Below are 6,000 nucleotides of genomic sequence, written 5' to 3'. Positions count from 1 at the left end.
GCTGTAAGAGGCAGGAGGCAGCTCCATGACTAATGTGTGTTCCTTCAGGAAGCCTGGGACACATGCAGAGTTGTCCCGCCCCCCACCTCAACCCCCAGCCCTCGTCCTCAGCTCTCCTATCTCACCGGCCCCATGTCTGTCCCAGTCTCTGACACCTTTAGAAAGAACTAAGCAAGCTCCCCCAAGGGGAGCGCTGTGGCTGAAGGCGGCTGTCTGGGTTATTTGCATCGTGAGTGTCCCCTGCTCACACTCACTCCAGGGACAGACAAGCCTTCCCAGAGTTTTTGTGTCAGTCACACCAGGGATTCTGCGGGAGCCGAGCGGAGCTGCAGACACCCAGGAAGTGTGCATGCAAGGCAGCTGTAAGTGTGAGCCCCCAAAGGTTAACGAGTTTATGAGCCAATACTGAACTGCCCCCGAAGCCACCACCCTCCACAGACCCCGCTCAGTGCTTCCCAAGACACCCGACTGATAAAACAGCAGCATCTGCTCTGAACAGACAGCTGGAGACGGATGCATGGCCTTCATTACAACAATACCAAGCTATGTGCGGCCATGTCACCCTGACAGTTTCCTTAAAACACCGCCCTTTCTGCATGGAATTCATGCAGCACGTTTAGTAGTGAGAGGAGTGGCTACTGGGGCCGGCCCGATGACTCAGGTGGTTGGAGCGCTGTGCTCCTAACGCCAAGGTCGCCGGTTCGATTCCCACATGGGCCAGTGAGCTGCGCCCTCTACAGCTAAGATTGTGAACAACAGCTCTCCCTGGGGCTGGGCTGCCGTGAGCAGCCAGAGGGTGGTGTGAGGGGCTGTGAGCTGCCATGAGCTGCCATGAGCTGCCGTGACCCGCCGACCGACAACTGGCGACCGACTGCCTCAGTCCCGGGAGAACACAAGCTCATAACACCAGCAACGGGCCAGGGAGCTGTGTCCTACACAACCAGACTGAGAAACAACGGCTTGAACCGGAGGAGGGGGGGGAGGTGAAAGAAAAAGCAGGGGAAGTGGATACTTTTGAAATCATTCTTTCTTTATTTGACCATATTTGCATTTACTATGGTGATATTTTGCAGACTCGATTGATCCATTACTAACATGTTTCATTTATTTTCATATCAAAAACACCATAAATTTGGATAAACTCAACAGTGGAGAAGGTCCAAGATGGTGGAATAGAAAAAACAAACATAAATCTGTTAAAAAAAAAAAAAGGAGTGGGGGGTTCCCAAATAATTCAAAACAATATGTCTCTTTAATTCTTAAATAAATTAGACATGATCTTTCTTTTTGAGGTTTCTGGACAGATCTTAAATAAATTCCCACTCCTTCCTTAGAAGACACTCGTATTTCAGCGTCTCTGGTCTCCTGACAAACAAACCCTTCTCTCTGCAAACAAACCCGTTGCCTCAGAGCTTGGCTCTTCTGGGCGTGACAGGCCATGGACACACCCACTTTGTCGGGTGACAGTGACGCCTGAGAGCCTAGGAGGGGAAGGTGGGAACCGGGGGATTGTAAGGCAGGTCTGAGCCCACGTCCGTCTCCAGAATCCTGCTCCACGCCCGTGTTGCTCTGAATGGCAGCCCAGCTGGATTCTGCTCATAGTCTCGTTTTATTTTTGCCTCCAGGTTTCCTTCTCAACACACACTTGCAGAAGTCCATACAGAGGCCTGATTCTTGAGCACTGAAGTGGTGCTTTCCCTCGTTTGCTGTAACCGAGCCGTCTTGGGTGGCTGCTGTCCCCTGCTAAACGTCCCTTGCCACCAACAAGAGTTCCCTTCAGGGCAAAGCTCTGCCAGCAGGGAAAATGCAGACCTTTCCTATTACATAAAGCTTGACGTCGGGGCGATTGCACGTCTCACCCAGGTCTGTGAGCGATATTTTTCACCCTTTCACTTTCATATTTTACAGCATGATAACACACGTCAGTGAAGTGGCTTCTTTGAAATAAACGTATCTATGCATAGTCCTAGAAATTAGAAGTACACCTGGTTCATGAAGAATTCCCACCTCTTTCACTGAGACAAACACTTCTGATGGTTTTCGTGGGCAGGGAGCAGGGGGCCCCTGGATCCAGGAGGGGCACTGCAGAGTCGGTGCTGGGACATCCCTGCGGCCTGCCACCCCTGCCCAGGCGGTGCAGGATAAATTATCACCACCCCAGCAGATGGAGCAGGCATCTTGCTGGGGAGAAAAGGGTCTTTCCTTTTTGTTCACACTTTTGACTAGGATTTGCTGATGCCCGGAGGGAAAATAGAGAATCCTGTGTTCTTTCCTTTGGCGAAATGACCTGGAGGAGATGGGCGGACGGTTGTGTCCCCATAAGCTCTGTGACATTGAGATGACCTTGAAGGAGGGCGGCTGCACTCCTATGCTCCATCTGCACCTAGGTTCATTCCAGGCTGGAGCCCCTTCCAAGACCATCAAGATTGGAATCATAACCATAAAGCATATGTGGAAAGCGCGTTTGCATTTTAACGGCACCCGTCAAGGCCAACCTGAGGAATTATGGGAGAGCGTGCTCTAAGGAACATCGGTGCTACGAGCTGATAAACCAACACGATGTGAGCAGTTCATGTTTCTTTTTTGTTTTTCCCCCCAGTGGAACCATTTGATTTATAGCCAGAGGCTCTTGAATTGCATCCGTCTCCGTCTCCCAGCTGGTACGCTTGCAGGTGAATGATATGTGAATGGACCTCTAAGACCGAGTACATGTTTTTGCTTTTGTTGCAGTTATTCACCTCTGCAAGGGGGCGTACATAGAAATATCGAGGGGTGCTGTGTAGCAAGGACCGTGCCACCTCCCGGCCCCTCCGTGGGTTCACGGACAGACTCCTCCAAAGCCTGTAGTTCCAGCGTTTTTATGGAGGCTTCATGGTGTATCATGATTCATTAAATCACTGGCCACTGATGATTAAACTCAGCTCCAGGCTGTTTCGCCTCCCCTCGGTGACAAGCCCCCAACCTGAGGCCACCGGAAGCCATCTGCCACCTCGTTAGCTTGCAAAAAGACAGGATCACTTTGGAGACTCCAACGGTTTCAGGAGCTGTGTGCCAGAAATCAGGTGCAGAGAGTAACTGTCCATGTCTTTTGTGCCACTGGAGTCGGGGCTGGGACAGGAAGTGGAGGGATGACAATTAAGGAGGGACATTGCCCTTGGGGGCAGCTGGGGCTCCCCGAGAGCATGGAACACACTCAGTTTTTCCACTGCAGGAAGGAAGATGCAGGCATTCTCTCCCACGGCCACCCTCCTGGCTGGTAACTCAACTGCATTCTCTTCCACACCTGTCAGCAAGCTCTGACCCGGAGCCTGAACAGCACAGTCTGGCCTTGTGGACACGGGAATGTCACCAGGACAGATGGCAAATGGGGACATGCAGACATCGCCGGGGCTGGGTACTTGCCGCCCTCTCCACTACAGGAGCCGGTCCTGGACGACGTTTGGAGACCAAACAGGAGGCAGACTCTTCATCCTCACCGCAGAGTGTGGGACGTTTTCTGTGTCACAAAGACAACGTACCACGGAACCAGTGGGCCTGACTCTTGCTGAGTGAGGTGACCTGGGCTCCGCCCTGTGCAGAGAAGGTTTGGGCCACCCCACCCCCACCTCCGACCCCAGGGGGTTTACGATGCTCATAAATTCTCCCTGGTGATGGTCGGGCTCGGGAGTCTTGCTCTCTTGGGAGGTAAGACCGCTTTGTACTGTCACTCTAGTGCATCTCTGTCATATGCCAGCCATCTAAGTGACGTGTGTTATCATGCTGTAAAATATGAAGGTGAAAGGGCGGAACACATCGCTCACAGACCTGGGTGAGGTGCACAATCGCCCCGACGTCAAGCTTTATGTAATAGGAAAGGTCTGCATTTTCCTTGTTGGCAGAGCTTTGCCCTGAATGGAACCCTTGTTGGTGGCAAGGGACGTTTAGCAGGGGACAGCAGCCACCCAAGACGGCTCGGTTACAGCAAATGAGTGAAAGCACCACTTCAGTGCTCAAGAGTCAGGCGTTGGCTGGCCCAGTGGCTCAGGTGGTTGGAGCGCTGTGCTCCTAACACCAAGGTTGCCGGTTCGATTCCCACATGGGCCAGTGAGCTGCGCCCTCTACAGCTAAGATTGTGAACAATGGCTCTCCCTGGAGCTGGGCTGCTGTGACCAGCCAGAGGTTGGTGTGAGCTGCTGTGTGTTGCCGTGGGCTACTGTGGGCTGCTGTGGGCTAGCGTGAGTGGCCAGGAGCCAGCGAGAGCAGCCGGCAGCTGGCAAGAGAGGCCATGAGTGGCTGATGGACGACTGGCGACCGACTGCCTCAGCCTGGGGGGGGGTACAAGGCTCATAACACCAGCGTGGGCCAGGGAGCTGTGTCCTACACAACTAGACTGAGAAACAACGGCTTGAACCAGAGTGGGGAGGGGGTGAGGTGGAAGAAAAGGGGGGAAAAAGAATCAGGCCTCTGTACGGACTTCTGCAAGTGTGTGTTGAGAAGGAAACCTGGAAGCAAAAATAAAACGAGACTATGAGCAGAACCCAGCTGGTCTCCCATTCAGAGCAACACGGGCCTGGAGCAGGATTCTGGAGAAGGACGTGGGCGCAGACCTGCCTTACAGTCCTTGGCTCTCACCTTCCCCTCCTAGGATCTCAGACGTCACTGTCACCCAAAAAAGTAGGTGTGTCCATGGCCTGTCATGCCCAGAAGAGACAAGCTCTGAGGCAACGGGTTTGTTTGCAGAGAGAAGGGTTTATTTGTCAGGAGACCAGACACAAAGCTGAACTACGAGCATCTTCCTGAATAAGGACTTTACGCCACTTTGCAGACTACAGGAAAGGAAGGAGTAGACACGTGTATCGATTCTAGTTCAAGGGCTCGATTGGATACTCTCGGAAGGAAGCACGTGAACAGGGCAGGAGGGCACGGCGTAATCACCACCTGGCCGAGTTTGCTCTCGCAGTCCCACCTGTGTCCACTGTTGGTCTGGGCCCCGGATGGTCCTTATCAAGCGACCTCTCACTTTCTTAAGGTGTGTACTAATGCGTATGACTCACCTGTGCCAGGGTTTGCAGGTGACTGAACACAGGCTTGTGCTGGGGGTATCTGATGACCCATGGGAACTGTTCCCATTGGTCCTTACCAGAAAGCAAGGACAGTGTTTCTGGACGAGGGACACTAGTATTACCTGTGAGGTCGCCAAAGGCCCACAGCCTGGCCAGCCAGACCTCCCACGATGACATGTTTTCCTTTGCTTGGAATCCCGAGGGACCCTCCCAGCAAGCTGCCCCTCTCCAGAAAAAAATAGGACAAGAGCACACCAGAAATCAGACCCAGAAGCCTCAGCGAGGAGGCCGGGTTGCATATTCCACCCCGGAGGTCAGTGCAGTGAATGGTGGGGAGGTCCCATGGCGTTCACGGCGGGGCAGGTGGCGTTGCAGCTGATGAACGAGGCTCAGACACTGGTGATGAGATAACCAATGCAGAGAGACTTTAAAGGAACTAAGTGTGAGCAAGACGGACAAACTGTCCTTGGGGCCCAGCGGCAGCGGGCCGGAGGAATGCAGAACCGAACATCGTATGCAAAGATGCCAAACCTCACTGTGGGAGCAGAGCCCCAGAAAGCAGTTTCCAGGCTCTCGGCCTCACATAGACAGGTGTTGGCTCAGGGAGTAGATGGCCATCAACTGTGATTGCATGGCCATCAGCTGTGGCTAGTTGGTCGTCAGCTGTAACCAGTGAGCCATTGGCCACTAATATAACTGTTGTGGCTACGCTAGCAGAAAAATGGGGGCTAGCAAGGAGATGGCGGCTGAGCTAACAAGAGCGGATTGCAGAGAGGCTGATGCCGCCAGCGAGCATATAGTGATATGACTCCCCTACTTATGGCTCCGTGGATGTTTCTGTTTGGCCTCACCATGTCCTGCGTTCTTAGGTGGGGAGCGGGAGCAGAGACCCCGCAGGCCGCCCCGCATGACAAATGGCGCAGCGAGCAGGGTCTCTCACATGACACTCACTCACCCC

This window comes from Rhinolophus sinicus, chromosome 18 (genome assembly GCF_057876585.1).
Source record: "Rhinolophus sinicus isolate RSI-liver-muscle chromosome 18, RSI-T2T, whole genome shotgun sequence".
In the NCBI taxonomy this organism is placed as follows: Eukaryota; Metazoa; Chordata; class Mammalia; order Chiroptera; family Rhinolophidae; genus Rhinolophus; species Rhinolophus sinicus.
The sequence above is the reverse complement of the archived record's forward strand: the minus strand, read 5'-3'. Positions refer to the sequence as shown.